The sequence below is a fragment of the Aethalodelphis obliquidens genome, unplaced genomic scaffold (assembly GCF_003676395.1).
Source record: "Aethalodelphis obliquidens isolate GAN/ISIS:26980383/991018 unplaced genomic scaffold, ASM367639v1 scaffold6, whole genome shotgun sequence".
Classification (NCBI taxonomy): Eukaryota; Metazoa; Chordata; class Mammalia; order Artiodactyla; family Delphinidae; genus Aethalodelphis; species Aethalodelphis obliquidens.
Window position 1 is genome coordinate 73,299,223 of NW_020837950.1, and position 6,829 is coordinate 73,306,051.

Consider the following 6,829-nt stretch of genomic DNA (forward strand, 5'->3'; position numbering starts at 1 on the left):
GGACCCACCTCTCCGTTGGAGAAGCTGCAAGGTCCTGTGGCCACGTTGCCCCACCCTGTAGCCAGCAAAGCTAGAGAGTGAGGGGGGGATGAAACACTTTCAGGCAAATAACGACTGAGAAAATAGCCGCTGACGTCATGAATGACACCGTCACCAGCCCCTCTCTCAGGGGGCTTCAGAAGGATACGGTCCAGGAAGAGGCAGTGCCCCCGGCTGGGGCTGGGAGGCTAGGATGCTGGGAGCTAGAGCAGCTGCTGGGCTTATGGAGGCGACATTCACATAACGCACAGCGACCATTCCAGGGTGTACAGTTCAGTGGCATTCAGGACATTCACCATGTTGTTCCACCTCCACTTCTGTCTCGTTCGGGAACATTCTCATCATCGCAAAGAAACCAGCCCCTATTAGCTGTCACCTCCACCCCCCTCCCCCAGCCCCTGGCAACCACTAATCTACTTTCTGTCTCTACGGATTTGTCTGTTCTGGACAGTTCGTGGTGTAAATGGAATCGTACACCACGTGACCGTTCATGATTGGCCCCTTTTACTTGGCAAAATGTTTTCGAGTTTCATCCGTATGGTAGCCTGAATCAGTACTTCGTTCCTTTTTAAGGCCGAATAACATTCCATAGATATGGTATATGGATATTCCACATTTTATTGGTCCATTCATCTGTTTCCTCCCCCCCAGATTTACTGAGGTTTAATTCGCAAATAAAACTGTATGTACCTAAAGTGTACAAAGTGCTGATCTGATATATGAATACATTGTGAAATGATGCCCGCCATCAAGTTCATGAACACATAGGTCACCTCACACGGTTACCTTTAAAAAATTTTTTCTTTTGGTGAGGACGTTTAAGACCTGCCCTCCTAGCAAATTTCAAGTGTACGATACAATATTAATAACTGTAGTCACCATACTGTACATTAGATCCCTAGAACTTATTCATCTTAGAACTGAAAGTCTGAACCCTTCGACCTGCATCTCCCCAATTGGTCCCACCCCCAGCCTCTGGCAACTATCATTCTCCTCTCTGATGCTTTGAGTTTGACCATTTTTTTTTAGAATTCACATATAAGTGATACCATACACAGAAAAGTATTTGTCTTGTTCGGTCTGGCTTATGTCACTTAGCATAATGCCCTCAAGTTTGTTCACGTCGCAAATGGCAAGATTTCCTTCCTTTTTACGGCCGAGTAATATTCCATTATATATATATATATATATACAATATTTTATTTATCCATTCAGCCTTTGACAGACGCTTAAGTTGCTTCCACATCTTGACTATCCTAATATGCTAGTGCTACAACAAACACGAGGTTGTAGATATCCCTGCGAGATACTGATTTTGTTTCCTTTGGATACACACCCAGGAGTGGGATTGCTGGACCGTACGGTAGCTCTGCTTTTAGTTTTTTGAGGACCCTCCATATTATTTTCTTTGGTAGCTTCATCAATTTACATTCCCACCGGCCGTGCGTGTGGGTTCCCTTTTCTTCACATCCTTGCCAGTACTTGCTATCTCTCGTCTTTTTAATGATAGCCATCCTTACAGAGATGAGGTGATATTTCCTTATAATTTTGATTTGCATTTCTCTGATGATTAGTGATGTTGAGCACCTTTTCATGTACCTGTCGACCATTTTATATCTTCTTTGGAAAAACATTTATTTAGGTCCTTTACCCATTTAAAAATTGGATTATTTGGTTTTTTGATAGTGAGTTATATGAGTTCCTTATATATTTTATATATTAACGCCTTATCAGATATATAGTTTGGAAATAATTTCTCCAATTCCATAAGGAGAATTGAAATGCCTTTTCGTTTTGTTGATGGTTCCCCTTGCTGGGCAGAAGCTTCTTAGTTTCATGCAATCCCACTTGTTTATTTTTGCTTTCGTTGCCAGTGCTTTTGGTGTCAGATTCAAAAATCCTTTGCCAAGACCAATGTAAAGGAGCTGTTTCCCTATGTTTTCTTCTAGGAGTTTTACAGTTTCAGGTCTTATGTTTAAATCTTGAATCCATTTCAAGTTAATTTTTGTAAGTGGTGTAGAAGAGGTGTCCAGTTTCACTCTTTTGCAAGGGGATATCCAGTTTTTCCAACACCATTTATTGAAGAGACTATCTTTCCACATTGTATGTTCTTGGAAGCCTTATCATAAATTAATTGACCATATATGTGTCAAATATGGGTTTATTTCTGGGCTGTCTATTCTGTTCCACTGGTCTGTGTGTCTGTTTCTAGGCCGATAGCATACTGTTTTGTAATATATTGTGACGTAGGGTAATGTGTTACTTTACCATAGGTTTGTAAAATACTTTGAAATCAGTAAGCATGATGCCTCCAGTTTCATTCTTCTTTCTCGAGATTGCTTCAGCTGTTTAGCGTCTTCTGTGGTTCCGTACAAGTTTTAGGATTTATTTTTCCTGTTTCTGTGAAAGATGCCAGTAGAATTTTGATAAGAATTGTATTGAGTCTGTAGATTGCTTTAGGTAGCGTGGGTATTTTAAGAATATTAATTCTTGCAATCCAGGAACACAGAATATCTTTCCATTTATTTGTGTCTCCTTCAACTTCTTTCATTGCTGTCTTACAGTTGTCAGTGAACGGACCTTTCACCTCTTTGGTTAAATGTATTCCTAGGTGCTTTGTTCTTTTCAATATTATTGTAAATCGGATTGCTTTCTTCATTTCTCTTTCAGGTAATTTATTGTTAGTGTGTAGAAATGCACCCGATTTTGTATGTTGATTTTGCATCTTGCAACTTTACTGAATTTGTTTATTAGTTTTAACATTTTTTTGGTGGAGTCTTTAGGATTTTCTATATATAAAGTCATGTCATCCGCAGAGACAGTTTTACTTCTTTTTTTTCCAGTTTGGGTGCCTTTTATTTCTTTTTCTTGCCTGACTGCTCTGTCTAGAATTTCCAACACTATGTTGGATAAGAGTGATTAGAGTGGGCATCCTTGTCTTGTTTCTTTTTTTTTTAATCTTTTTTTTTGGCTGCGTTGGGTCTTCGTTGCCGCGCGTGGACTTTCTCTAGTTGTGGAGAGCGGGGGTTACTCTCCGTTGCAGTGCACCGGCTTCTCACTGCGGTGGCTTCTCTTCTTGCAGAGCATGGGCTCTAGGCACGCAGGCTTCCGTAATTGCAGCACGCAGGCTCAGCAGTTGTGGCACACGGGATTAGTTGCTCCGCGGCATGTGGGATCTTCCTGGACCAGGGCTTGAACCCGTGTCCCCTGCATTGGCAGGCGGATTCTTAACCACTGCACCACCAGGGAAGCCCCTCTTGTTTCTAATCTTAGAGAAGAAGCTTTCAACCTTTCACCATTGCGTATGATGTTAGCTCGGGGCTTGTGTATGTAGTAAAGGCCATATGTATATTATTTTTATATATGGCCTTTATTATGTTTAGGTACATTCTACACCTAATTTGTCAAGGTTTTTTTATTATCATGAAAGGATGTTGAATTTTGTCAAATGCTTTTTCTGCAACTATTGAGCTGATGTATGATTTTTATCCTTCATTCTGTTAACGCTCTGTATCACATAGACTGATTAGCCTATGTTGAACCACTCTTGCAGCCCAAGGATAAATCCCACTTAACCATGGGGTATGATCCTTCTAATGTGCTACTGACTTTGGCTTGCTAGTATTTTGTTGAAGAATTTTGCCTCTATGTTCATTGGGGATGCTGGCCTGTAATTTTCTTTTCTTGTGGTGATCTAGTCTGGACCTGGTTTCGAGGTAATGTTGGCCTCATAGAATGACTTTGGAAGTGTTTCCTTCTCTTTGTTTTGTTTTTTTTTTTAGAACAGTTTGAGAAAGACTGGCATCAATTCTTCTTTAAACGTTTGGTAGAATTCACCAATGAAGCCGTCTGGTCCTGGGTTTCTCTTTGCCGGGGGATGTGTGATTACTGATTCCATCTCCTTACTAGTTATAGGTCTATTCAGATTTGTTTTTTCTTCATGGTTCAGTCTTATTAGTTGTATGTTTCCAGGATTTTATCCATTTGTTCTAGGTTGTTTAATTTGTTGGCATATCATTGTTTAGTAGTTTCTTAATGATCCTTTGTATTTCTGTGATATCAGTTGTAAGTTCTCCTCTTTCATTTCTGATTTTATGTAGGCATGGACATATATGTGTTTGAGTTCCTGCCACATAAACTTTTGAGCTTTAGTTTCTTCCCAAGTAATACAGAGGTGTTAATGCCACCGGCTGTCACAGGGCAACTGGGACAATAAAATCAAAAGCAGAGTGCTTGACTTAAAGAAAGCAATTGGTAAAAGTTGCTATTCACAACTGATGGTACTTCCCACTAACATAAATTGGACACTTAAAATGTGCTCAATATTCTACATGTATTTGTCTGTTTAATCTTTTTTTAAAAGCTTTTTAAAAAAATTAATTTATTTTATTTATTTTTGGCTGTGTTGGGTCCTCGTTGCTGTGCACGGGCTTTCTCTAGTTGCTACAAGCGGGGGCTACTCTTCATTGCCGTGCACAGGTTTCCCATTGCGGTGGTTTCCCTTGTTGCGGAGCACGGGCTCTAGGCGTGCGGGCTTCAGTAGTTGTGGCATGTGGGCTCAGTAGTTGTGGCATGTGGGCTCAGTAGTTGTGGCGCACGGGCTTAGTGACTCCGCGGCATGTGGGATCTTCCCAGACCAAGGCTCGAACCCGTGACCCCTGCCTCGGCAGACGGACGCTTAACCACTGCGCCACCAGGGAGGCCCTGTTCGTCTAATCTTTATGGCAACCTCATGGGGGTGGATGCTGTCAAGACTCACATTTTGAAGACAAGGAAACTGAGGCTCAGAGCGGGTAAGCGACTCACTCGAGACCATACAGCCAGTGAGCGGCCGAGGCAGGACTCAAGGCAGGCGGTGTGGAGCCCGCGCCGTGACCGCTGCGCCGTTAACCAAAGTCTGAGCGGAAGGTGCAGAAGCGAGGCTTCGCACAGCAGCTGCTGGACGAGGCGGCCGAGCCCTGCTGCTCACGCAGCCCGTGTTCATCGGCGCTGCTCACAGACGCGGCCTGGAACGCCTCAGTAGTTAGAACAGCCACCTGCTTCTTCCACTTCCGGCATCTCCGGGAGAGCCTGCCTCGCCGGGGCTGGTGGGGCTGGCACATCTCTGGGGCAGGTACATTGGGCCATGGTTCTGGGAGCTGTATTGGCCCAGGAAGGGAGGCTCTGGCCAGTCCTAGTAGCAGGTCCCTTCTCAGAGCTGCATCCCCACTCCACACCATTTTGCTCTCGATCCTGCTCTCCTGGATCGCCACCATCTGTTCCCTCCCCAAGGCGCCAGGTGGGCTGGGGGTCCTCTGGGTGGGGGGGAGGGGGACAGGGGGAGGGGGACACCTCAGAGGGGCTGGGGCTGGAGTGACAGCTAGACAGCCCCGCACCCACCAAGCTCGCCAGGCAGGAGGGCCTGTCTTGCGCCCACAGACGGCCTGCGGATGCTACCCCAGATGTTTGAGGCCTCCGTCCTCAACGGGGCCACGGCCCAGGCTGGCGCTCTCTGAAGCCCACGGAGGTCTGCAGCGTGTCTCTGCTGGGCCGTGTTTGTTCTTCGTATGATGCTGAAAGGAGCTTGGCGTGAAGATCCCAGGCCACCCGCCTCGCTCTGGACACCTGAGAGGCTGGTTAATAATTCCCACATCCCTCTTTTCCACGTCAGAGAGTCTGAAAGACCAGCCCACGCTGTTTGACAGGAACGTGCTGGAACTGGGCAGGTGCACGCCCCGCCGGGACCTCTCCCCCTCCCCCCGGGCAGATGCTCCTGGGGCGTCCACGGGCCCTCTGTGCCCCTGGGCCGCTCCTCCTTCCCAAGGGCGCCATGCCCCTGCCACCCTTCCTTCCATCCTTCTTCCCCCTTCGTTCCTTCCTTGTTTTGCTTTCAACGTGTAATGTGGCCTGCGTGAGGCTGAGCATCTGTTCTAAAGGCTCAGAAGGAGAAACAGAGTGTGTTTCCTGGGGGTTCCTTTGGTATTTACTATTTTCATCCTTGCGACTCTCCTCTCACCTCCTATCCTACTCATCTTTCCTTCCAATCTCTGCTCAATGCTCACCGCCTCCAGGAAGTCTTCCTGACCCTTCTCACATCCCGGGAGCCCTACTTCCTGCTACGGTTCCACGTGCATTTAGGGGATTGTTTGGTCCATGTCTGACTCCCGTCCTGGACACTGAACCTCAGAACGGGGGAGGGGGTGCCCGCCTGGTGCCCTTGTATCCTTAGCGCCCGGCCTGGGAGGGACCCAAGGGAACATTGAAAACGTCTGTGATCGCTAGACACGGGGCAGCTTCCTTGCCGGCCCCGGCTCCCCACAGGGTCGCCGCCCTCTCTGTGCCCAGGGGAGTTTGCTGAAATCCTTTCTTACCAGGTGATTTCTCTTCATCAAACTCACCAACACTCCCCATGGCCTTGGGGCCGCGTTCAAACCCCTCTGTGCCCTGGGTCCGACTCTCGGGGATCAGAGCAGGTGTCCAGCCTTGGCGGTGAGTGGGCACCGCCTCCCCGAACACATTTTGTAACTGGATGTGGACCGCACCGCTGTTTCCATTCCCTTGGGCCTTTTCTGGGGACCCTCACATGGGAATTTCTGCGCCTGCCCTGCTGGGGCCTGGAAGCAGCCTCTGGGTGCTGGGCCCTCCCAGGTCCTTGGTTGTGGGGAGATGGCCCTGGCCAGGCCCCCCGTAGACAGCAGGATGGATCAGGGCAGCGGGTCTGGCAGGGAAACCTCACTAGAGACTGTAAAGTGAGGGCTCTGCTGTACTGAATGAGAGACGGATGGATGGCAGGACGCAGGGAGAGAGGGGA